This window comes from Ornithodoros turicata, chromosome 1 (assembly GCF_037126465.1).
Source record: "Ornithodoros turicata isolate Travis chromosome 1, ASM3712646v1, whole genome shotgun sequence".
NCBI lineage: Eukaryota > Metazoa > Arthropoda > Arachnida > Ixodida > Argasidae > Ornithodoros > Ornithodoros turicata.
In genome coordinates this window covers 121,895,787-121,920,841 of record NC_088201.1, presented here as the reverse complement: position 1 = coordinate 121,920,841, position 25,055 = coordinate 121,895,787, and the positions used below count along the sequence as shown (strand labels likewise).

Here is a 25,055-nt window from a genome sequence, read left to right as displayed (position 1 = left end):
GACATCAGTAGAGGAGACTTCGGGGGTGTTTGCATGGAGATGGAGCTCGCACTGAGGCTGCAAACACACATGATTGGACTAAAACGGTCATCGTCTCTCAGCAACTTGCCGTTTTGGGACCCTGTTGGCTGTTATACAGTTGAATACATGGATAACTTACGCCCTTAAGTGGCACGGCCATTCATGGAGAACCTGGCTTGATTCATCCAGCCGCATTGAAAGATCTACATCTTCAGGTCAGCAACGGATACCTCGATAAAAGGAGCTGCACAGTGTGACTCGGTTGTGCTTGCATGTGCACTCATTCTGCAATGTTAAGCATATAGGATGACGAACTGATATTCCTTCTTTCCCGTGAATGCTGTTATCCGCAAGTGAACTTGATATCGTTGCTAATGCCCTGTTACCGCTTCACATATATACCATGGCCCCCATGAACACACCCGGGCAGGGCCTGCCTCAGCATCTTTTTTTTTTATTATGTGTTAGTACCACGAAGCAACTGTGGTTACGAGCGGCATACACATGTGGACAAATGGAGAGAGGGCAGCAGGAAGGAGTGGGGGACAGGGGGGTTAGTATGCGTCATGGGCCGACTTCAGGGTGAACTGTATGGGAAAATATTCGGAATACCAAGGGATAGCCTCTTGCAGCGCAGCCGGTGGTAGGTTTGGAGCCCACGACCTCTCAGTTTTGAGCACAACCTTGGCTACCACCAACGAGCCGGACGCCTTAACCTTCTCGGCCATACCTCTGGTTGACCCTCAGCATCTGCAGGGCCTGATTTCAAACCGTGGTGCGGTGCGTTCCCCAGTCAGTACCTAATGAGCGTCGTAAGTCATTAAAAAAACTTCCAACCCGCTCCTAGAGTACAACGGAGCGGAACACTGTCATGGCGGTGTCGGACCGACTCAACAACTCGCGCACAGCCTCTGCAGTAACTTCAAGGCACCTAGCTTTGCAGGATAGACGTCTTTCTATCAAATATTATGTTTTTTTACTTGACCTGTCACTTCCATTGTCATGAGAGAAACCAGCGGCATTTTCACTAAAATCAAACGACCGATCCGAGTGTCGTGCATGCGCATTAGTTGTAGTACGTGCGACCTCGCTCAAACGACCACAGAATCTAAGCCGGTTCGTTTATTCCGCAGCTACGACCGATTCGCATTGCGAACCAAGTTGCCGGCTGTTTCCAGAAGGTGCACGTGCACCAGTTCAGTTGCAGTGCATGTTACAGTGGGATTGAAAGGTGCGTTAACAGTTTGAAACAATGTGTATCCTCTTCGGGAAGTTGATGGATGTTATGGGGTATCGAGTAGGGTATGTCACACGCTACAACGTCCAATCTTGCCGTGGTGCTTCTACACTTCTAATGGAGCTTATGTTCCTTTGCGACACTGACATGTAAATGGTACGGGACAATCGGAGGAGCAACCCAAAATTTTATTGCTTGCAGACTGCTAGTCCACATTCCATAACAGTTGTATGTGATCAGCTCAAGAAGCCGGCAACTCACACAGTGATCTCGACACCATCAATTAGCAATTAGAGCAATTTGGGACCCCCCACAGTAATTAGGATCATTCAGTGAGTCATTGCACTAATTGGGGAGCATCTAAGACGTGTCCAGACCAGTGTGTGAGTTGCCGACTATTTGAGCTGATAAAAAATAAAAATAGGTAGAAAAGAAAAAAAAAATAGATAGAGATAGATTGGAGAGCAGGAGTTTAGTTGAACATCAACGACGCCATCTTGAAGAAAGTGGTCCGGAACGGGCGCTGACCATCGCTGGGTGACGGAGCACAGAGGCAGGTTGCAAAGCATCTTCAGCTGCGAGCACAAGTTGTGGACATCCTGTGACATCAGCTGTGACGTCATCATGGCATGTCTGGGCAGGTTAGAACAGCTCTGGACATGCAAGGAGAAAAACACTCATAATACGAAGGCTGCGAAAGCAAGAGTAAATATGCTAACCATCAATAGCTAACAACAAAACGAATCAGACACAGAAGCAAAGCAGCCCCCCACAACAGCAGTCACGGGGAGCACAGAACAATGCGACTGCTCTATCCAACAGGCAGGCAGAGAACTGACCCGTAATGCTTTTTTCTCCTCTATAAAGTCCCGCATCTTCACCCCCTAGCGCTTACTTTTTCCACTAATTTCGTGGGAAAATTATTAAGAATCACGACAGCACAAGAGATAAACTGAAGTTCTGAGGCTGGAACAACATAGAAGGGACAGATACAAACAAAGCCTCAAATTGCCTAAGAAATCAACGATGAAAGATGAAAGTCACTGGAAAGGTTAGCCAGCTGTAGGGATCGAACCCACATCTTCTGGATTGCCGGTCCAGGGCTCTACCAATTGAGCTAAGCTAACACGCCTCTCCAGTGACTTTCAGGGTGCGTCATCTGAAGGGACGACAAACCAGCCACTCACTCTCACTCACCCTCCTTTCACTCTTACATTTTTGCTCACTCATACACACATTCATACGACGGAAATCGACGCAAGCGGCACCTGTTGAACAAGAGATAAACTGAAGTTCTGAGGCTGGAACAACATAGAAGGGACAGATACAAACAAAGCCTCAAATTGCCTAAGAAATCAACGATGAAAGATGAAAGTCACTGGAAAGGTTAGCCAGCTGTAGGGATCGAACCCACATCTTCTGGATTGCCGGTCCAGGGCTCTACCAATTGAGCTAAGCTAACACGCCTCTCCAGTGACTTTCAGGGTGCGTCATCTGAAGGGACGACAAACCAGCCACTCACTCTCACTCACCCTCCTTTCACTCTTACATTTTTGCTCACTCATACACACATTCATACGACGGAAATCGACGCAAGCGGCACCTGTTGAACAAGAGATAAACTGAAGTTCTGAGGCTGGAACAACATAGAAGGGACAGATACAAACAAAGCCTCAAATTGCCTAAGAAATCAACGATGAAAGATGAAAGTTACTGGAAAGGTTAGCCAGCTGTAGGGATCGAACCCACATCTTCTGGATTGCCGGTCCAGGGCTCTACCAATTGAGCTAAGCTAACACGCCTCTCCAGTGACTTTCAGGGTGCGTCATCTGAAGGGACGACAAACCAGCCACTCACTCTCACTCACCCTCCTTTCACTCTTACATTTTTGCTCACTCATACACACATTCATACGACGGAAATCGACGCAAGCGGCACCTGTTGAACAAGAGATAAACTGAAGTTCTGAGCCTGGAACAACATAGAAGGGACAGATACAAACAAAGCCTCAAATTGCCTAAGAAATCAACGATGAAAGATGAAAGTCACTGGAAAGGTTAGCCAGCTGTAGGGATCGAACCCACATCTTCTGGATTGCAATCCAGAAGATGTGGGTTCGATCCCTACAGCTGGCTAACCTTTCCAGTGACTTTCATCTTTCATCACGACAGCACTACTCTCATTCCCAAGAAAGCTTTTGCGGAAGATAGAAAATGGCGGGGATTCCCTTACAGGTACAACAGCAACAACCACAGCGTACAGAATTCAATGGCTAACACAAGACAAGCACCGCAAAAATACTAGTCACACAACGCTAAACATGCGACAACACGAACAAAAGGCCGCTACGGGTCACTGGTGAACAAGTCTAAACATGTGTGTATAGAGAATATTCGTTACGGCGAACATGCGAGAAAATGCTTAACACGAGAGTGGTAAAACAACGCGCAGACATCGGCAAATCACCCACCTTTTCCCCCGCGGCGACGGAGCGTCCGGTCCCGACGACAACCACCGATCAAGTGACACAGAGCGGGGACGACGGAGCGACCGACCGCACATCTTCTCCCTACGAGAGCCAGCTGCTGACTGACGCAGACGCCACTCTACAGATGCTACGCATGCGCACACATTCGTAGGGCCCTCTGCGCACACCTAGTGCCACCTGCGAGAGGCTAAGAGAGAACTGAACCCCTGCGCCCTCTGCAGGCCTTGCTCATTGGTCATGATGTCATCCCATTGTCCCAAGCCTACAGTGTTTCTTTTTTTTATTAGCCGCTAATGCAACTCCTTGGAACAAGATCCACTTGCAATGAAGCCATGGCATGACATCATACCTCAAGCATTTTCCTACATGATTCAAGGGTGCGTCCGCTCTATACAGGAGACCTATTTATTGAATCACCATTCCAAGATTCTTTCATTTTTACAACTATAATGATTGCATAAAAATAGAAAACCTACTGCAGAAGAGCACCATGCATGAAAACTTATCGTAGGAATTCCAAAGTCTTACTAAATGAGACTTGCAAAAAAACAAAATATCCTAACACGTAACTCCATCAATGGCTAATAAGAGGACTAGGCACTCAACAAATCAAATCAGAGTATGGGTAACAAGGAGCGCAAAACGATCCGTCCACTCCATCCGACAGCCAGGCACTGAACTGAATCGTAATGCTTTTTTTTTCCTCTATAGAGTCACGCATCTGTTCCTCTTGTGGTTACTTTCTGAACTAACTTAATTGCAAAATTATTAAGAATCGTTCTGCCATTGTTCCTATTTAAATCAAGGGTGCAGCAGCACTAGCGTCATCGTCAAGGCAAGAACGATCAACATGAACCTTTTGTGTCCATAAAAGAAAAAAAGATACAGAGCATCAACAAAGGAAAGCATGCAGGTCAGGACATGTCAGGAGCACTGTTAAACGAGGAAAAATCACACGACTGCCGGGCAACAGAGGAAAGCAAACACAGAAAAACATGTGAACAGAGTGAAAAAGACACACATCATCATCGGGCGTACATGTACATTGTATTCCCTCATTGTACATCCCCTCGACACAAAATCCACGAGAATCGTGGATTTCACCAGTGATGAACCATACATCCATACCCCGTCAGAGGTAAACTGAATCCCACCGAGGCTATACTTTTCCACTAACGGCCAACGCAATTGCTAGGAATGGAATTAACGTGTCCACACCCACCAATGTCCAAGAGACATGTGAATCCTAGCGCCTTCTGCAGGCCTTGCTCATTGGTCGTGACGTCAGTCTATTGTCTCAGGGCTTCACTGTTTTTCCACTAATGCTCAACTGGACAAGGTCCACCTGAAACAATAGAGCCGCAGCATGACGTCATCACCCAAGAATGCATCTGTACGGTTCAACGGCGCGTACGCTGTAGACAGGGACATGTTACTTAATGAATCACTATTCCAAGATTATTTCCTTTATCCTTCTATAACGATTGCATAAGAAGCACAAAAACTATTGCAGAAAATACTGCCATTCAGGGCAGCACTATCGTCAAGACAAGAATGTTTCTTTTCCAAAAGAAAAATAGAACTACATGTAGAAGGAAAGCATGACTGAATTGGTCTCGGCATGTCAGGACACGTCAGGAAAAATCGCATGTTTGTCAGACAACAAGGGGAACAAAAGCGCAGAGAAACACTTCGCACACGCACACACACAAAGCAGAAAAAAACATCAAACTATTTCTAAGCACACACACATTCCTCTTATTCGAAGAACAGTGCTCATCGTAAATCACTCCAGGACAATGCACACCATCCTCCATTTTTCTATTGCTACACTTTTTTCCAGTAACGGTCAATGCATTGCTACAGACACCTGAAACACTGTGTGACGTCACCACATCCTGTCTGAAGAAGGCAGCGGCAAAGACAAAAACTCCTGTTATTTATTGAAGCGCAAGATTATTTTCGTTGTCCTACTCTTAATGATATTCATTCTTACATTAAAATTCAACAAAAAGTGCTCCGTTTTTTTCTCTCTTCCCATTTCAGCCTTGTCATGCAGTGAAGTAGTCTCACAACCAAAATAATTAATTTACACTGAGGGTGGCGCGCTAGGAATTTCTGTCCTGTGCTCAGATGCAAGCATTTCTGCACAAATACCTATAAAGCTGATTTCCTCAACACACTATGCTCCAAATTACATCTAACAAACAAAAACATAAAAACCCTGTTCTCACGAATTCAGCTTTACCATGCAACTTTCCTCTGCGTAAAAGCAGTGAAAGGAGAAAACAACCGCGAAAAATTACACGCATTTGTGCTCCAATAGCTGTAACTGCAAGAAACCGTAGCGCACGCTAATAAACTGAGAAAAAGACACCCATTTCTGCTATCAGATAATTCTTGCATAATGCAAGACAGACACAGACAGAACCAATAACCGCCCCTGGACAGCCGACAAGGGTATTATGTATTATGTCTGTCGTTTTTATCAGTGTGCCTCGGCGGCAGAACTTGGCCAATGAGTTACAGAGGCCGTAAGACACAGAAAGGAACAATATAAAGATACCGGTGGCCATTCATAAGGTGTGAAGGAGCGTGAGGATACAGTTGCGTCGATTCCATGCAAGATACCAACTAATTATACTGCGAGTAACATGGATGTTTTTTTCTTTGTTTACATACCGTGGCGATATTGTGATCACGATCTGTATGAACGGGAATGATCTGGATATGGCACCTTGTCACATTTTTCATTATTTGTACTGCTTTTTTGCCAGCAGGCATGTACAAATGCACATGTAAATGAAGTGCACATACAAATAAAGTATTTGGGGTGCACACTTGCGTCCTTGTGTTTATCTCGTGATTAAAATTACGACATTTCCATAGGTGCACAATACCTATGGGCCGGATTAACACGGTAGTACGGGCGTAGTTAAAACGTGGCCGGGAGCAAATGTGTACGTTCGTGAGACGTACCCAGCATCCACAACCCGACGTTCGCTGGATGTTGATGGTTCTGTGGGACAGCCGTATTGCCCTTGCGTAAAGAGAGCACAGGACAATGGCGCACAAATTTCCTTAAGTGAGCAGGGAAAAGGCTTAAGTCGAACCGCTCAGGAATAATAGGAGAATCACCACTTATCGCAACGAAACTTAACGACTAGCACAACATGACACCAACAAGATACTAGCGGCGGATAAAACTGCAACACTGCTAAACAAGTCCAGAAATGCCATGATGACGTCACAAATCAGGAAAAAAGCACACACACACTCTGCACGCACTTGTGCTCCAATAGCTGTAACTCCAAGAAACTGTAGCGCACGCTAATCAACTGAGAAAAAGACACTAATTTCTGCTATCAGAAAGTTATTGCATAACGCGATACACACAGCTGCGCTTTCCCCGCGTAAAGGAAGCGCAGGCCAAGCGTCTACACAAAACGAACAGGGAAAATCGCTTCTACTGGGCGTTACCGCACATCGCTACGAAGCTCATCGGCTAACACAAAGCGCCAGCAACAAGATATTAGCGAAGGGTAAAAATTGCAGCAACAAAGACACTACTGAACAAGTCTAGACATGCAACATCGAATGCGAAAATACAGGTGATCGGGGAAAAGGCCTAACCCTGCGGCGGATCATCATAGAGCATACAAAAGTTCATTTTTCTATTTCTCGTAAACTAAATGCGGTTTGCTCGGAAAACGACGTACAGAGTTTCTTAGGGAGCAGAGAAATATAGGAGTTTCTACTCCATGCTCAGATACCAGTATCTCTGCTCGAAAACCCATAACTGCAAGATTAAGCACTGCTTACTTCGTCAACATATCGAGCACCCAACAAAATCAAACAAACAACCTCACTTCCACTGATAGAACACCATTCAGCCTTTACCAGGAGGCTTTCTTTTGTGTAAAAGCAGAGAAAATAAGAAAAGAGCAGCGAAAAATTACACGCACTTTTGCTCGCATAGCTATAAGAGGCAAAAATAAAATAACGAGGCACACGCTAATAACCTGTGACAAAGACGCCTATTTCTGCTATCAGATAAATATTGCATAATGCTAAATACTCAATTGTATTGCCCTTGCGTGAAGAAAGCACAGAAAAAGGACACACAATTTATCTTAAGCGAGCAAGGAAAGTCACTTCTTCTCGAACAGCTTAATACCATAAAGTCTGAATTTTTGCAAAGAAAACAAAGCTTGAACAGCGCTACGAACGTGACAGACACATACTAACAAGCAAACAAAAACTCCTATTCATTTGTACTGATAGAATTGGAGCTAAAGGCGTGCCACACAAGCCACACAACAAGAACAAAGCATACCGCTTCAGGAAAGCATATCAAATGCACCGCAACAGGACCGGCGTCGGGCACTCATAAAATACCCTGCCCAAAACAAAGACTTCACCAGGTTTGCGAGGCAATTCCATTAAAAATGCTCTCGGCCTATCCTACGGATAGCAATGCAAACGCGACTACCCTTATTTTTTAAACCACTATTTCACGCAATAGTGCATAAATGTATGACTCGTGTCACACGAAAAGGCAAACAGATAGCACTTACTTGTCAAGTGGCGTCATTGGTTCAGAAAAGCGCGCGCGCACACACACACACAGACAGACACACACTCACATTTTCACACTCACAAACAGAGTCTATTTTCACAACCACATAAATCCATAATATTCCTCAGGTCAATAATTATCGTACCATCGTCAAAAGATAGCACACACATGTATGCGAACACAAAACAATAGATCCTCATTCTGGATGTAATAGGATATTGCCACTCGGCCGGCGCGATCCAAAAAAAGAAAGGAATGCACGTTCGCTATACATCCACGAAGTAAACGGTGCCGTGCTTCTACGCAGCGATCATTATACAGGAGCGAATTCACTTCGTTTTACTTTTATTTCCTTGCACCCATAGATTTTCGAAGAATACTGTAGGGACCCAACAGAGCGGTGCGCTCCCATCAACACGCCTTGGGCTGACCTTACACAACCGAAGCCTTTTCTGAATACATTCTGCTGGCGCCGGAATAAAAGATTTATCGCGAGAGTACTACAATGTCAGCTCTGCTGCAGGGGAAAAGGTGGGTGATTTGCCGACGTTTGCGCGTTGTTTTACCGCGCTCGTGTTAAGCCTTATCTCGCATGTTCGCCGTAACAAATATTCCCTGTGCGCATGTTTAGTCTTGTTTACCAGTGACCCGTAGCGGCCTTTTGTTCATGCTGTCGCATGTTTAGCGTTGTGTGACTAGTATTTTTGTGGTTCTTGCCTTGTGTTACCCGTTGAATTCTCTACGCTGTGGTTGTTGCTGTTGTACCTGTAAGGGCATCCCCGCCATTTTCTATCTTTCGCAAAAGCTTCCTTGGGAACGGGAGTAGCCCTGTCGTAATTCTTAATAATTTTGCCATGAAATTAGTGGAGAAAGTAAGCACTAGGGGGTGAAGATGCGGGACTTTATAGAGGAGAAAAAAAAGCATTACGAGTCAGCTCTCTGCCTGGCTGTCGGATGGAGCAGTAGCATTGTCCTGCTCTCCCTGTGACTGCTGTTGTGGGGGCTGCTTTGCTTCTGGGTCTGATTCTTTTTCTTGTTAGCTATTGATGGTTAGCATATTTACTCTTGCTTTCACAGCCTTCGTATTAGAGGTGTTTTTCTCCTTGCATGTCCAGAGCTGTCCTAACCTGCCCAGACATGCCATGATGACATCACAGCTGACGTCACAGGATGTCCAGAACTTGTGGTCGCAGGTGAAGATGCTTTGCAACCTGCCTCTGTGCTCCGTCACCCAGCGATGGTCAGCGGCCGTTCCGGACCGCTTTCTTCAAGATGGCCGTCGTTGATCTTCAACTAAACTCCTTCTCTCCACTCTCTCTCTATTTTTTCTTTTCTACCTATTTTTTTATTTTTATCAGCTCAAGTAGTCGGCAACTCACACAGTGGTCTGGACACATCTTAGTTGCTCCCCAATTAGTGTAATGACTCACTGAATGATCCTAATTACTATGGGGAGGGTCCCAAATTGCTGTAATTGCTAATTAATGGCGTCCAGATCACAGTGTGAGTTGCCGCCCAGGTAAAAAAATTCCCTAAGTGGATCCGCTTGCAAGTCGGTTATGGAACCAGGAATTGATTGCTAGCTTGGAATGTATTTCCAGCTAGGAATTGCTTTCCAGCTGGAAACACGTTTCCATTTTCAAATGGATCCACTTGCAAGGCGGTTATGGAACCAGGAATCGATTCCGAGCTAGGAATCGATTTCGAGGTTCCTTCGGAACCCACTTGCAAGTAGTTTATTGAAGCGGAGCCAGGTTTCAGCATCAGTTTCTATTCTGAACTGCTGTTGCGGCTCTGCAGGAGAGCCAGCCTGTGCTGCTAGCCTGGAATATGTACAGAAGCCAGGAAGGAAGATGTGATATTTCCTCCTCTTTCTTTTCACAAAGCTGCTGCCAGTATGTGGCCTGTTCATTAGCCTTCTTTACTTCAGCAGCTGACACAATACATTCAGAGTCCGAAACGTCTGACTCGGAGAAGTCTTCGCTGTCGTGGTGTCTTTTTCTTCCCACCTAGATGCAAAATGAACAAACGTAAATATACTGTGAGCACATAAAATATGGACGAATTTACATTAGTTCTTGGTGCCTCATGGGCTTCGGTGGCGTTCTTTTTTGCATTCTGTAGATTGCACTGAACATATTTTTTGGCATCTCAAAAAAATACATGTCACGAATTGGTACTAATAGACATCAATGCTACTTCACCAGAAGATGCCTTAGACTCACCAACTGTCAGCAATCCTGTCCATCCCAAAGCTGCAACACAAGACACAAACGATGAGTGAATAGGACTGCTGCTTTTTCACTTGTCGTCCGTGTCCTCTGTTACTGCTTTGAGATGAATAGTCAACTCCAAGTTCCCCACATTCCTACTTTAGTATCTACAATCCTATTTTGTGCACTTCACAACATTATACCCGCCTGATAGCCAGTAAAAAGTGCTTCTGTACATACCCGATTGTGAGTGAACTGGGAATTCTGTGGGAACTGTGTAGCAGCTTTGCTGATTTTTGCCAGGCCCCCAGTATTCACGTATTTCCGCATGAGTAAATAAAGACAACAACAATAATAATAATAACAATTCAGTTTCTTCATGTCAGACATTAGTAACGGGGCCACTGACGATGTTGCATCTTCACCTTGAAAAGTGCTGGTAGGGTCACGAGTACACTTAGCTGAAAGATAAAGCATAGGGTAATAGGAATCAAAAGGGTAATAATCACACTGCTAGCATAAAGTAATAGAACCCACATGCTAGGAATGATACCAAACAAAAGTTGCACGAATCGTACAAACATAGAACTAACCTTTAATCTAAGAAATCGCAAGGCTTCTGGACCTATCTTCCAGGGTGCACACATAAAAGCACCCCCAGACAACACTAGTAGGGCATAAAAACACATTCACAGCAGTCCAGGGCACCAGAGCAACGACGGAACGCGAGACAACGGGTGCCAGAAAAAGGCGTGCGAACGCAACGAAGCTTGCAAGCGAAATGGACGCCGCCCGCAGCGCAGAAACGACAGGAAGGCCACCTGCCCGCCAGGCCATGCCCCAGCGCCCAGGCGCTCCTCGGAATGTAGCAAGGGAACGGAAAGTCGCGCGAAGACGGGACCAACGCTATCCGAAACAGGACGTTTTCCTCTTCAGAAACACATCTCAATCACCTTCCCACGCCAGCAAGAACCCGATATCGAAAAAAATGTCCAAGGCCCATGTATCAGAGAACCGCCGTTGCTACGGTGTTCTAACTCGAGAACCGAGAGGGATAGAAAGATGCGGCAAGTTTCTACGCGTTTCCCATGTCGAGTGCGTGTGCCCATTAAAAGGAAGTCGGATCCGCCGTGGGCTTCAAGCCTGAAGACAGGGACAAAAATCGGTGAACGGTGGTCGGTGTCAGGAATTTCGAGAATAACGTCTTGACCACTGCAAATCGACGGCTGGTCTCAATTGGAAAGTTGTAGACCAGGGAACAGAGCACGCGCACACAAAATTTCGACTAAATCGGACATCGGGTAATCGACTTACGACACCGAAAAGTGGGAACCGTTTCAGGGTGGCTCTAGCCAGCCTCGCAGCTCGTCATGCTCTTAAGCCGATATCGGGAGAACGGAACATCGCGCGCCTGCGGGACAAGCGCTGTTGGAAAGAGCACATTGAGACCTTCATAACGAAGGTAAACATGACCATGTGGCAGCAATGGGAAGGCTCGGGGGGGGGGGGGGGGGGCGCTGGTCCCATGTATTGGTAGGAGTGTCAACGCGGAATCCTCTAACTCGAGAACTGCTAAATTTAGAGAGACGCGGTAAATTTTATCACGTGCTCCGCGTCGAGAACAGTGGGTTCTCCAAGTATGAACCCTGTCTGAGGCGAACTTCTTTCCAACAAGGGCACTGAAGTTCGGAAAAACGAATTTTACTAACGCGTCTCCGCCTACGAGTTCGAAACCACTACAGATCAGTTCCTGTGTGATTTGCGCGATCACACAGCTAATCCAGGCCCGTTCGGACCTGAATTTTGGTCTCGATCCAACAGTCCGGGCGGGATTTACAAGACTTTCAAGGTGTCAGAAGCACCGACGGTTGCCTAGAATTTTCAAATATCTGGACAACCGCCAGGATTTCTCACAAGCCGCAAGGTGCACGCGTAGGGGGATGGAAGGGAAATTCGTCACAAGAAACATTATCCAGATATCGCCGCTGCAGGCCAAGATATTAGACACGGGAACCCATCGCGAAACACCGCGATGTCACTCTGATGGGGTTAAACCATCACTGGATGGCTAAAAGACGCCGCGGTATCAACCGCCACCTCAAGTGGCATGTGCAGTGCTCAGTTGGAATCTCTATGCATATCTGATCTATTCTGACCAGTGATGTCACTACGGTGCCGTAGGGGACCTGCGCACATCCTTCTAATTTGTCCATGCTACCAACCTTCCCGAACCGCGCTCTCTCAGATCCTTAGTCAGTTGGAATTTCACCCTTTCTATCTCTATGAAAATTGCTTGGCCCCTGGTGAAATCCAGCCCATCAACACTCTGTGATGAGAGCTTTTTTGGTCTTTTTAGACACGTCAGGACTTCGATCCTTATGGTGAAGGGGCACATTTCATCGCATTTTATGCCAGTGGGCTCGGGTATCCACACTAGCGACGAAACTCCTCATTATTAACCTTAGAAATAAAGTTGTTGTTTTATTGATACTCTAGGCCAATTCCTTCAATCGGTTTCGCATTCTTTGAACTGGTGCAGTGTGTACAAAACATGTTGGATTACATTAAATCAAGTGGAAATCAGCGTTTAGCATTTATATCCATTAAGCCAATTCACTGAATTGCTTCTTTATTCCGTGGGTACGGTCTTCGCCACACGACATAGTGGAACATGATGTCGCGAAGGTATAGCTTCTCTTCAAAAACCCTGATTCTGTCAGTGAGGAACTTGTACCTGACGGCTACATAATGAACGAATTGACTGTCTGATTTGTCTTTGGATCTCGTTGGAATTGTGGCGACAATTCAATGATGTTATGTCTTCTCGTTCTGGCAGGGAAGCACATCTGGAGATGTAGTTGTGTGTGTTCCGTTCTACATGGAGATATTGCAAGAGATATCGAGGTCTTCTCGGCCTTCCCAACTACCTTTATTAGCACTACAGTAAAAGGAAACAGAAGCTAGATACTGTGGTACATCTGCTAAGCTCGGACCATGTCGGGAGTTTCTTTGTAAATTCAGATGAATAATTTTTGTGTGTTGCCACTTCGGTAACACGGATAAAAAATAGTGTCTCTGTTTTAGTTTCTTGCTGCACGCTGTTGAACGTTATCATAAGGATACAAAAATATAATGAGCATCGAAAGTATGTTTGTATTCTACTTCTAAATCAACATCCGATCGGGACGCCATTTCGAAGTCCCAGCGATATCATTAAAATACATCCTGGCTAGACAACGTTAGGACGTTTCGAATGACGTCTTATTTACATCATTGGGACATTTTTCGCGGTCACGACTTCGGGATCTTTTCAGGACGTCTATGGGACATCGGTGGTTTACTGGGCCCAGTAAACCACCGATGTCCCAAGGACGTCTACATGATGTTACCCTCAGGACGATGAAGACATCCTGAGGACATCCTGAAACATAATTTTGACATACTTGGGACGTACTCAGAACTGCCAAAATAACATCCGCGCACGTCCCAAGGAAGTCCATAGTACGTCAATGACGACCTTTTACGGACCTCTAGTGGACCTTTTTCCCGTGCCTTAGCCAGGCTTACTGGCGTTCTCTGAACATTACATCAACACCGCACAGCAGTGCGTATCAGTGGCACAAACAAGCAACATTAGATCAAACACTTTATTTCGTATGAAACTGAGCGTCATAGCATCGTATTACCTCACCAGGTATATCACAGCGTAACATGACCAGCATTTTTTTTCGCATTATTATTGAGAACTTACATGTCTTTGAAAACATGATGTCCATGAACACACACAGCATCGGTCCACAAGGGGAAAAACTTAAAGGTATATGCCCGCAATGTCCGAAGTGCGACGCTGAAACATATGTTGAAGCACTGGCATAACCGACGACCATGCTGCACTGTGTTTCGTACAACTGGAGATTTGCGATGTGTCCAGCTTGCCTTTCGTGCGCAAAAATTAACGCTATCCAACTTCGGCTATATTCACTTTTCGCCACGGACTCCCTTCCCTGCCGCGTCATGTGAGCTTAACCTGCAAGAAATGTAATTTCAAAAACACTGCTACAGCAAAATGTCACTGTGAAGTACGCATCGACGTATACGCATACCTTTAGACACAGCGCCTATGGTTGCAGTCTGCAGTAGCCTAGCATTCTCCCTATCAACAGCCCTATTGCCTGCGAAGACGGGAAACGCAGGGATAACCACGTAGTAGGAACGTGAATGCCTCGCACATTCACTACGTACCTTCAAAACGGGTAAAATCTTGAAAATGACGCGGGGGACGCCACTTGGAGATCCATAATTCACATTCATCCGCTACGACGTTTCCACACATCTGTAAAAGAGTCAACAAGGTGCGACACATTGTACTTCCCTGCAAATTCTTTATTAAAATCACTCAGCATTTTTTACATACAGTGGCACAGCCGTAAAGGCTTGTGCTGCCGTGGAGCACATGACGAAGTTGCACGGGTGAAGCGTATGCCCAATCTGTTTCGCAGTAAACACAAGTCACTGAAGAGCTCTGGAACGCACTTTAGCGTAACTTACCTGATGTCTTTCAACATTTCTGTGACCTTCCCACGTCGGAGTGTGCTGTCCCAAGCGCGTTGTTCACCGCAATGAATACGTCGAAAGTATCTGAAATTCATAGATTAGACATTAGTAACGGGGCCACTGACGACGTTGCATCTTCACCTTGAAAAGTGCTGGTAGGGTCACGAGTACACTTAGCTGAAAGATAAAGCATAGGGTAATAGGAATCAAAAGGGTAATAATCACACTGCTAGCATAAAGTAATAGAACCCACACGCTAGGAATGATACCAAACAAAAGTTGCACGAATCGTACAAACATAGAACTAACCTTTAATCTAAGAAATCGCAAGGCTTCTGGACCTATCTTCCAGGGTGCACACATAAAAGCACCCCCAGGCAACACTAGTAGGGCATAAAAACACATTCACAGCAGTCCAGGGCACCAGAGCAACGACGGAACGCGAGACAACGGGAGCCAGAAAAAGGCGTGCGAACGCAACGAAGCTTGCAAGCGAAATGGACGCCGCCCGCAGCGCAGAAACGGCAGGAAGGCCACCTGCCCGCCAGGCCATGCGCCAGCGCCAGGCGCTCCTCGGGATGTAGCAAGGGAACGGAAAGTCGCGCGAAGACGGGACCAACGCTATCGGAAAGAGGACGTTTTCCTCTTCAAAAACACATCTCAATCACCTTCCTACGCCAGCAAGAACCCGATATCGAAAAAAATGCCCCAGGACCATGTATCAGAGAACCGCCGTTGCCACGGTTTTCTAACTCGAGAACCGAGAGGGATAGAAAGATGCGGCAAGTTTCTACGCGTTTCCCATGTCGAGTGCGTGTGCCCATTAAAAGGAAGTCGGATCCGCCGTGGGCTTCAAGCCTGAAGACAGGGACAAAAATCGGTGAACGGTGGTCGGTGTCAGGAATTTCGACAATGACGTCTTAACCACTGGAAATCGACGGCTGGTCTCAATTGGAAAGTTGTAGACCAGGGAACAGAGCACGCGCACACAAAATTTCGACTAAATCGGACATCGGGTAATCGACTTACGACACCGAAAAGTGGGAAGCGTTTCAGGGTGGCTCTAGCCAGCCTCTCAGCTCGTCATGCTCTTAAGCCGATATCGGGAGAACGGAACATCGCGCGCCTGCGGGACAAACGCTGTTGGAAAGAGCACATTGAGACCTTCATAACGAAGGCAAACATGACCATGTGGCAGCAACGGGAAGGCTTTTTTTTGGGGGGGGGGGGAAGCCGCTGGTCCCATGTATTGGGAGGAGTGTGAACGCGGAATCCTCTAACTCGAGAACTGCTAAATTTAGAGAGACGCGGTGAATTTTATCACGTGCTCCGCGTCGAGAACAGTGGGTTCTCCAAGTATGAACCATGTCCGAGGCGAACTTCTTTCCAACAAGGGCACTGAAGTTCGGAAAAACGAATTTTACTAACGCGTCTCCGCCTACGAGTTCGAAACCACTACAGATCAGTTCCTGTGTGATTTGCGCGATCACACAGCTAATCCAGGCCCGTTCGGACCTGAATTTTGGTCTCGATCCAACAGTCCGGGCGGGATTTACAAGACTTTGAAGGTGTCAGAAGCACCGACGGTCGTCTAGAATTTTCAAATATCTGGACAACCGCCAGCATTTCTCACAAGCCGCAAGGTGCACGCGTAGGGGGATGGAAGGGAAATTCGTCACAAGAAACAGCATCCCGATATCGCCGCTGCAGGCCAAAATATTAGACGCGGGAACCCATCGCGAAATACCGCGATGTCACTCTGATGGTGTTAAACCATCACTGGATGGCTAAAAGACGCCGCGGTATCAACCGCCACCTCAAGTGGCATGTGCAGTGCTCAGTTGGAATCTCTATGCATATCTGATCTATTCTGACCGATGATGTCACTACGGTGCCGTAGGGGACCTGGGCACATTCTTCTTATTTGTCCATGCTACCAACCTTCCCGAACCGCGCTCTCTCAGATCCTTAGTCAGTTGGAATTTCACCCTTTCTATCTCTATGAAAATTGCTTGGCCCCTGGTGAAATCCAGCCCATCAACACTCTGTGATGAGAGCTTTTTTGGTCTTTTTAGACACGTCAGGACTTCGATCCTTATGGTGAAGGGGCACATTTCATCGCATTTTATGCCAGTGGGCTCGGGTATCCACAGTAGCGACGAAACTCCTCATTATTAACCTTAGAAATCAAGTTGTTGTTTTATTGATACTCTAGGCCAATTCCTTCAATTGGTTTCGCATTCTTTGAACTGGTGCAGTGTGTACAAAACATGTTGGATTACATTAAATCAAGTGGAGATCAGCGTTTAGCATTTATATCCATAAAGCCAATTCATTGAATTGCTTCTTTATTCCGTGGGTACGGTCTTCGCCACACAACATAGTGGAACATGATGTCGCGAAGGTATAGCTTCTCTTCAAAAACCCTGATTCTGTCAGTGAGGAACTTGTACCTGACGGCTACATAATGAACGAATTGACTGTCTGATTTGTCTTTGGATCTCGTTGGAATTTTGGCGACAATTCAATGATGTTATGTCTTCTCGTTCCGGCAGGGAAGCACATCTGGAGATGTAGTTGTGTGTGTTCCGTTCTACATGGAGATATTGCAAGAGGTATCGAGGTCTTCTCGGCCTTCCCAACTACCTTTATTAGCACTACAGTAAAAGGAAACAGAAGCTAGATACTGTGGTACATCTGCTAAGCTCGGACCATGTCGGGAGTTTCTTTGTAAATTCAGATGAATAATTTTTGTGTGTTGCCACTTCGGTAACACGGATAAAAAATAGTGTCACCGTTTTAGTTTCTTGCTGCACGCTGCTGAACGTTATCATAAGGATACAAAAATATAATGAGCATCGAAAGTATGTTTGTATTCTACTTCTAAATCAACATCCGATCGGGACGCCATTTCGAAGTCCCAGCGATATCATTAAAATGCATCCTGGCTAGACAACCCTAGGACGTTTCGAATGACGTCTTATTTACATCATTGGGACATTTTTCGCGGATCAGGACTTCGGGATCTTTTCAGGACGTCCATGGGACATCGGTGGTTTACTGGGACTTCATGTTACTGAAGTCCCTTAGTCAGCAGGACTCTCGCCGCTTCTCTCAGTCAAAATTACTTGGTCACTGGCCGAACCCAGCCCACCAATGCTCTGCGCTCAAAGCTTTCTTAAAGGGACTCTGACCAGAAACTGTGGGAGCTCTTTCGTACTTGTAGTCGATAAAGCACCCAACGAGGACTCTCCATGCGAAAATTCACGCATTAAAACCCCACGGTTTCTCTAAACTCGAATTTTAAACATTCGACTTCATCCGAGTGCAGCACGCCTAGCGTCAAACCGAGAAAACATACGTTTATATAGAATATCCACCCCGGCCCACCATCAAGATGACGTCAACACGGGGGCCACTCGCAACACCCACAATTGGCTCAAACGCGTCACGTGGCCACGCAATATCTGTCAATTTCCTTCATGAAATGGCATTTCTACGTTAATATGTTTTTGTTACAGAGCCTCAAAAAGAAAAATATACCCTGCGTTTATCACCTGCAACAGTTCCTACGATTTTCTTTTCAACCTGTACACGGCGTTCGATATATGCTTCCGTATCCGGTCAGCTGTAATGGATGCCGTATGCCGAGCTTGCGAACTGCGAAATTGTGTGACTCCCGGTTCATCCTTTTTGTTCGGGTCATTGGGTTGGTGTTGGAGTTGGTCACCATATTCTGAACGTTTCACCTATCGGTGCGGTGTACTGTTCTTGATCTACTGCGAAGCGACGAACCGCAACGGCAGTCACTCGCCTCAGCGAACTTCTGTCTGCTGCATCTCAAAGGAGCATGGGGACCTGATGATACCTTCAAGAAACCAAATGTGCTCTCGTGTGGTCCTGACGGAAAAGTAGTATCAACAAGGTTAGCACATTTATTTTTCAGTTCCAAGTCTAGGTACTGACAACCATGCAGGTGCAGTCGATCATTCTCGTAGCTGTTGTGTAACGCGTATGCTTTCTTACATATCCCACAGAACCCTCCACTTTTTCAAACAAGTTATCTTTATGAGATCCTTCTGATGGCTTCTTACTAGGCTATGCCGCTCCGAAGCATTGAGATGACGAAGCGTCGTGGTAGGTGCACCTCTGCCTTCGAAAGATATGAATCAGTCATTCCACACTGAGCTTACTGGCTTTGTATAGAGTCTGACAAATCCGACAGACTTGGACTGCCTTTTTCAAGAAAGTTTGAAATGTAAGTATGTGTATATTGGTTTCACATATCCACCACATATTGAGCGTGTGTATGATTGTACTTTATATGCTACAGCGTATCAGCATACATTATTATTCAACACTAGTGTGGCAAACTCGACATCAGTCACACAAAGCCAACAATTGCCTTTTCTTCAATTGCTTATTTTTATCATATCATGTTTTTGTCTATATCTTACTTTACCAACCAACAAAGTATATTATTTTAGTATAATCGTCTGATATTTAACTTGTCACAGTTTTATCATGGTTTTGGCGCACTATAGCCCGAGTTGCTTATGCGTCATTAAATTGAATCATCATCATCTTCAACTGCCATTATTCAATTGAAGTGCCAGGTGGATATAATGATACGGCGAGATATATTTTTTGCTGTCATCCTGGAATTGCTCATTTCATAGTCACCGTGAAGTTTGTTTTCGTTTTCAGAAACATTAAGAGGACTAAAACCAAACACTTTTCTTTCAGAGCATCCCTTATGCAACTGCATTTCAATTCCAATCTGTATTACAAGAATGACAGACCACTCAACAGAGATGAACATCTGAAAGTGAAAGAGCTGGAATGAAGATACGTTAATCTGTGTCAAAGGTTCTTAGTATGTGTGCGAGTCGAGGACATAGGTCTCAAGCTTATTCCTGTCTTCAAAAGAGGTGACAACTATGCTCCTTCTATCTATTAACCAGCTCCACTTTTTAGGGTTCCCTGTAAACTAATGGAGGACATCATGTACTACCATGTCGATTCCTTTTTTAAAATTCCAGCATGGCTTTAGAGAAGTGTATTCAGGGAAAACTAACGTAGTGGAATTCGTTCACAGCATTTCAAACTGTCTTGATTTCTGGGTCCACGTAGATGTAGTATTCTTTTTATTTTGTATGGGCTTTTGACACTGTGCTCTATGCTCGCGTGTTGGCCAAAGTAGCCTAATTAAAATTTGATCCTGCTACCTGGATATGCAGTTTCTAACCGTAACCGTGGCGACAACCCGTGAGGAGAACCTATCATATCGCCACCATGCAGCATTTGTTATGTTACAATCGCTTCACATTTTAATCTAGTCAAAAGCAAGGACTTTTGGTGATCGGTCTTGTATGATTACGTGCCCCTCCGTTATGTAACACCACACTGGGTTCTTCAACCTATGATAGATAAATAAATATATTGCCAAGTAAATTGTCTACAAGGCTCGTTATTCCATTTCGCCACACTACCACAAGCAATTGTTAGAGTAGTGGCCCAGGGTATGAAGCTCGCCACTAATCATCATTCAAACAAAGTTCATAATATAAAATCCTTTACTCAGAACACTGGCTTAACACAACAATTAAGAATAAAGAGAGTAAACATTTCATTGCCTATCCAGGTGGCATCATCCCTCCAACAGAGAACAATAAAAAACAACATCAAATGAGTAAAATCGGTGGTCCGCATTCCTTTCATCCACCGTATTTCATACGCAATTTGGAGGGCACTGTGCCCATCAGGCATTTTGACTGTGCATATCAAGTTGAGTGCATAGAATGTGATGCAACCTACATTGGCGAGATAGACAAAAGACGCGGGACAAGACTAAAAGAGACAGTTGCCAGGGCTACTAATGCTTAGCTTAACTAAACAGGACCGAATCAGTCTACCACTGCTGTCCTAAGGGACATGTATTTTGATGGTGCAGTAACCTTTGCTCATGACTAGCGATGGGGTCCTAGAAAGTTCTTAGAATCCTGCTTTATCAGGCGTGATGCTTCAGCCTGTAATACATACAGTGGCCCCCTATCAGATGTGTAAGATTCCCTCTTAGATAGGCTGATGTGCTCATCTTTGGCCTCTGTTGTACTGATGATGCCACCCGGATAGGCGACAAAATGTTTACGCTCTGTTTTTATTCGTTGTGTTGAGCGGTGTTTGCAGTAAAGGACGCTACATTATGAGGCTGTCACCCGGCTTTTGGAATATATTTTCAAATAAAGTTGTTGTTTTACAAAGCTCAATACATTGCAGAAATCATTCTTGCTGCCTATTGTTTTAGGGGTGCCATCCTTGCAGTCACATCAAGCACTGAAGGGCCAACTTAAAAAGTAAAGGCAATCTGATTTATGTTCTTGCCGACATGGCACAGCGTATGTACGAGGTAGCTCCATTTCAGAAGCCTGAGAACACTCAAAGCAATTAGTGTGCTAGCATCAGATATGGTGTACAGCATTACATATTTGCTTTTGCTAGGGCAACTAAGAAGGGTGGATAGAAAGGCAGTTACAACCTGTTTCCACAAAAGACACTCAGATTCATTAGCAATTTCCTCCAAGAGAGCCAAGGCTTTTTCTAGATTACTAGAATATGGGTACCTGGTTATAAATAACAAGAATTCATCTACCAGAAGTCAGTGTTTCACACACCCTGCTTTCCATCAACACTATTAAAAGCTGTGTCCCCCAAACCTGCACAAAATTCCTGGAGAGTCTTTACTGCACACTGTTGCTGTCCCTCTCACCAGGTGCTCTCTATGAACCCGATTCACAGTTCTGGATGCACTGCCTGAGCTAACTTCAGCATGCTTTCCCAACACGAATGGTAACTGCTATGAGGAGTGTTGTACTTACTGAAAGCAACATGAAATGCTGTACCTTGACAGGTAATGTTGATATATCAACATTACCTGTCAAGGTACCTGGTCCGAATACCCATAGAGATTTCCTACAGGTTTCAATGGGGTGCTGTGGGTAGCTGTGGATCCCTATGGGCCTCACAGGTACCCATAGACGTTCCCACATATTCCTACAATGGGTTCCTATGGGCCTCCAATGGGTTCATGTAGGATCTTATGGGTAGTCATACTAACAGATAGAACCTGTAGGTCCTATAGGTCCTGTAAGATCCTGGGCCACGTGGTATCTAGAGTGTCCCATAAAGTGAAATTGAAACACTTTGCGGTATTGACGGTTCAGATCTTCCTTTAAAAAATGTGTTAGCGGCGTACACACGTTGACAGATGGAGAAAGACAGCAGGAAGGGGGTAAGCGTGTATCCTGAGCCAACTTTGGTGGGAACTGTGCCGACATCCATCTGGCAAATGCCACATGGTATCGCGTACGGTATATGCTATGCCACATAGAATGGTAGACCCTTCCTTAGAATGGTACGTTGTTGCCCTGTAACAAATGATTCCGGCCTCCAAGGGACATTCGAATGAAAATCACACACGAGTAGACACGGAGTGCAAGTTATATTTACAAATATATCTACAAATATATACACTTCAAGCTTAAAAAGGAAATTTGCGTGTACACTTCTACATAAAAAGACAAGTTAACTACAATAAAAGTGCAGAAAGCATAACCATAATATGTAGAAAAATTATGTTTGACACATACGTACAAACAGAGGTACAAACATGCTTTATTTGTCAGGGAGCCACAAGAGGAAGCTGGAGGCAGAAAATGATCTTCCAGCAAGGCTTGAAAGCAGCCAGGAAACGGTCAACAGGTTCCTGGAGGAGAAAATCAATGATATTCGAAAGTCCGGAAGAAGAGTAGTTGCTATTCCTTCGGAATAAAAGTGTTAAGTTTCATTTCGACTGACTTTTAATCTCACCGCGCCACGTTGCATGTGTATGATGTCATAGTAATGCCCTAGGGGGACCTATACGATTCTACTTATACCGGAAGACTACCTATAGCAACGATGGACCCACATGGACCTATATGTCCACTTGGTCGTACATGGGCCTATGGGGCCTACAGGAAGCAATTGGCCCTATGGGGCCTATAGGAAGCAATTGGTCCTATGGGGCCTCTGGGGATCAGTCCTACAAGTCCTATATGGTTTCATAACACCACAAGGCCTTATAGGAATTCGGACCAGGGTTATATATCCTTCTTAAGACCGTAGAGAGATGTTCCTTGCTCCCTTTCTTCCAAATCTTACTATCAGACGCAAGCCCACTTGCCACCAAGCCAATGAGTTGTGCCTCACAGTCAGTGCAATCAAGGGAATCTATCACTGAGGCTCAGAAAAGCTGTTTTCCATCGGGATCTGATCCAGCACTGAGCCGTGAGTAGCCCCGTGAAAGTACCAGGGTTTCTTCGAATTTTAGATGTGCCAGCGTTTGTTTTCCTCCCCTCCTTCTTTTTATGTAGTAGCTGATTACTTTAGCTTTGTACTGCTTTGGAGATTGAAGATGTGGAGATGATGTAAGAGGTGGAACTAGGCTTTATGCAAAATGAGGCAAGGTGTGACTACGTACAAACCTTATGAGAATGTTTATGTATCATTCACACAAAGAGAGGATACGTGTTACATCTTTTTCCGGTTTTGATATTTATTTATTTATGAATATATCTCAAAGGCCATTGCAGGCATTACATGAGGGGGGACATCAACATGGGTCACTTAACAAATACGGAAGTTACAAGGAACATACATATTTGGAAGACAAGACTATTTTTCGTTAGTTCATCAGTCTTGCTCAAGAAATTATGTTTATAAGTCCCAAACGTCGCCACACCAGCATTGGACAGCTGTTTCGGCCTTATATATTATAAGGCCGAAACAGCTGTCCAATGCTGGTGTGGCGACGTTTGGGACTTATAAACATATGTTCAACGTGCAGCCAAAGAGCCTATGCTATTTTTTTTCACTTGCTCAAGAAATTGTTCACTGTAGCAATGGTACACAATGTCACGAAAGGAGTGCTCATCTATCGTTCCGCAAGACTCATTAAAAAGCACTAGTGTTGTGTTTCAACACATGTTGAACTCATGAACCATGCATCATCCTGAGAGCTATAGATCATCCTAAATACAGATGCTGAATTATTTTAAATGTGATAGACGAGCTGTGCGAAGAGGTACCCCCAGTTAGGATCTTGGGTACTTGAAGCCTGTGGCATTTACTGTGGGAAAGGCTTGCCAGACCCTCTTCACTGCACAGGCTGGGATGACCATGATCTTGTTTTTCCCAAGCTTGTGCCATACTCACCTTGCAAACTGGCGATGCGCAGTGTATCTGCATGTACACAGATGTACATAAAATATAGTTTAGGCAAATAGGTAACCGGTTACAGTACAGTGTGTGTGCAATGTCATTTCTACAGGTACCTGAGAGCAACTGCAGTTTACCTGCCCACACCTTGTACATTACTACACATGCTGTGTTCTTTTAGAACCCAACATTGTTTTACTTTTCACTGAATCGACAATCAAGAACACTCAATATCGCTAAAAACCTACGCTAAAACCTTATGCACAGGGCAATACATAAAAACGTGACTCAGGACACAGCAGACTGACAATTACAAAATTGCCTACATTGGTTTTCTCCAGTTCAGAGTCGTGTACTGTATAGCCTTTTTATGTGGTACTGGAGTTTTTAACGACTTTATTGCAGGACCAAACCAGTTTTGGGCGCCCAAATTTTAACATCGTTCGACAAGGACACATGTGACTTACTTGTGAATATAGTCGCTCATAGGTTCGCGCTGCCCACGGAGTTCAATATGCGACCTTCAGGACAGTCATATTGAAGAATACAAGTTGGAAATCTTTGTGGGTTGTAATGCACTCATACTGCAGTCATTCGGCAGTGTTTTCGAGCTCCTTGCAGCACAAGCATTCGATCTCCTTCGGCATTATGACACACCAGCCACACCGGCACCATGAACAGCAAGTGCGCATTAGATATCAGAAC

At 45.1% G+C, this 25,055-nt stretch overlaps 2 long non-coding RNA genes across 2 annotated transcripts; both read right to left on the bottom strand.

Moving 5' to 3' along the window:
* Positions 1-14,243: 14,243 nt before the first annotated feature.
* LOC135368543 (uncharacterized) lies at positions 14,244-15,124 on the bottom strand. The gene is made up of 5 exons (XR_010414816.1): positions 15,087-15,124; positions 14,953-15,026; positions 14,781-14,871; positions 14,642-14,710; positions 14,244-14,565 (listed from the first exon to the last, which is right to left on the bottom strand). It is a non-coding gene; the product is annotated as an uncharacterized LOC135368543 (long non-coding RNA).
* A 26-nt stretch (positions 15,125-15,150) lies between these two features.
* On the bottom strand, positions 15,151-15,633 carry LOC135368539 (uncharacterized). The gene is made up of 3 exons (XR_010414815.1): positions 15,402-15,633; positions 15,234-15,269; positions 15,151-15,176 (listed from the first exon to the last, which is right to left on the bottom strand). It is a non-coding gene; the product is annotated as an uncharacterized LOC135368539 (long non-coding RNA).
* Between the last annotated feature and the right edge of the window lie 9,422 nt (positions 15,634-25,055).